Source organism: Elephantulus edwardii, unplaced genomic scaffold, assembly GCF_000299155.1.
Source record: "Elephantulus edwardii isolate Elephantulus edwardi_28Jun2011 unplaced genomic scaffold, EleEdw1.0 scaffold00139, whole genome shotgun sequence".
Lineage (NCBI taxonomy): Eukaryota > Metazoa > Chordata > Mammalia > Macroscelidea > Macroscelididae > Elephantulus > Elephantulus edwardii.
This window is the reverse complement of record NW_006399889.1, coordinates 4,163,429-4,165,984: the sequence shown is the minus strand read 5'-3', so window position 1 is coordinate 4,165,984 and position 2,556 is coordinate 4,163,429.

The window sequence follows — 2,556 nt, the reverse complement described above, 5'->3', positions numbered from 1 at the left end:
TTTGAATCCACTAGCTTCTCTGTGGGAGAAAGACGGGTCATCTCCTCCCATGTGATTTATTATCTCTAAGAACCTGCTGGAAGATTGGGTTTTAAATCATCAGGGAAAATATTTTCTGGTTTTAAACTTTTGAGAGAGCAACAGTCACACATTTCTTCCATACAGCAGATGATGAGTTCCAACTGCTGACCTCTCAATGTTTAATCATGGTGCTATCAAGGTTCCTTATATGTACAATGGGATATTATTCAGTCAAAAAGAGCAAAGAAGAAGTTCTGATCCATGCAATGACAAGGATGAACCTTGTAGACGTTCTCTCATTGCTAATGAGTTAGAATTGATTCATTGTTGAGTTTCCCCTCAATTTCTGAGCATAAAAATTGCATGAGGAGATTACTCTTGGTAGAATAGAACTGCCAGTGAGACTCAGCTTGTGGACTAACGGTACAACTCTTTACTACGGACTATGCCACCAGAGCTCCTTTGAAGATGTTGTTGTAGTTGTTGTTACATGTCATTGAGTCACCTGTGACTCATAGTGACCTTATGTACAACTCTGAACCCTGCCTTGCTTGAGCAGATTTCATTGTCTCTGACACACCTACCTACCCCCATTACTCCAGTAATTGAGTCAGTCTATCCCATCCAGGGTCTTCCTCTCCTGTGGTGTCCCTCCACCCTCCCAAGTATGATGTCCCTCTACAAGAACTGGTCCCTCCTTGCAACATGTCCAAATTATGTCAGATGGAGCTTCAAAATCCTTGCTTCCAAGGAACAGTCTTGTCCACACTCTCCAGGACAAATCTGTTTGTTCTCCTACAAGTCCATGATAAATTTAATACTCTTCTCCAGCACTGCAGTGCAACGGTATCACTTCTCCTATCATCCCTAGTTATTTTCCAGCTTTCTGATGCATAGCAAGTAATTGCGAAGACCATGGCTTGGATTAGGCACCCCTTAGTCTCCAGATTAACACTGTTGCTCTTCAGTATTCTGGAGAGGTCCCTGACAGTAGAATTTTCCAATGTAATTTGTCTTTTGATTTCCTGGCTGCTGGTACCAAGAGGGTTGATTGTGAGTTCAAGCAAACTAAAGATGTTAATCTCAATATCTTCATTTTGCTAAGTAAAACTCATTGACATTGAGTCAGAACAAATTCCTAGCTGACTCTCCTGCTGGTTTTCCAAGGCTGTAAATGGCACAGCAAGAAATTGTCCATCTTCCTCTCTCTCGGAGCAGCTGATGCATTCAAACCACCTACCTTTGGGTTGGCAGGGAAACTCCTTATAAACCAGGTCACCAGAGTAAGTCATAAAAGGAAAAGCATTGTGTGACTGCCCTTACTTGAAAAGTCTAGAAGAAGCAGATTCACAGAGAACAATGCTCATTAGTGGTTACCACGACTACAGGGAAGAGAAGAGGAAAGTTATTGCTTGAGGGGTACTGTGCTTATGTTTATGGTGAGGAAAAACACATAGAAATTAATAATGATGATGGTTACCCAACATGGTAAGTGTAATTCATGCTACTCAATTGTACACTTAAAAATGGCTAAAATTACAGGTTTCTGTATATATATGAAAGACGATGTTTGGAGACATATCTATACACACATATATATCTATACACATATATATCTATAACTACATGAGATGAAGAAGTCCCGGGTTCATCAGTGGGGATTTTTTTGGTGGACTTGATGGATTTTATCTGGATAGAGGGCCCAATCTGCATGACCAGACTGACAACACTCCAACTGCACTTTATCCTCTGATTCACCTACCTCCCAAATATGTTGTTCTTACTCCCCTACTTTGGTGGCTTAGTGGAAGGCAAGGAATTATACTGCCAACTCAAGGTACATAGTTTGAACCCTACAGCTGCTCCAAAGAAGAAAGATGGGCAATCTCCTCCTTTGTGAATAATTGCCTCTAAAAACCCACTGGAGGGTGAGCTATGGGATGATTTCAACTTAAGGAATGCAACTCCACTGCTACTTCTAAGGTGACATCTTCAAACGCACCTTGGACACCTCCCTTTGCCTTCCTGCTGTCACCAAAGTCTAACTTTCTTCCTTTGCCTTTTTGTTGACATTTGTGTCTTCTGTTAACCACTCATCTCCTTACACATTTGAGCAACAGCCTTTTCTCCTGCAGTCACCCCTACATACATTTTCTACTAATTCTTTTAATCCTTGTGGTCATGCCAATGAGTCTACTCTAAAACTGACCTCTTTGACCTAAGCAAAAATAAATAAGAATTCTTGTTTGTGCTTGACTACTGTGAATGGACCAGATACAACATATGGGGGTGGCCAACTCTTACTTCTACCTGCTTCACAAAGGGGAGCTTTCCCCTTAAATAATATCCATGGTAGCAAACAGACAGCTACTGGGTCAGACATGCCACCCACTATGCTCCTGCATCTATTTCCACTAGTAGTTGAGTTATATGTTCCTTGTCAACTTGAAGAATTCACTCACAGTTGTGGTACCAAGATTGGGGTTTATTAGGGTAATAGGTTGAGGAGTGAGGGAGGCAAAGAATATCTCACAA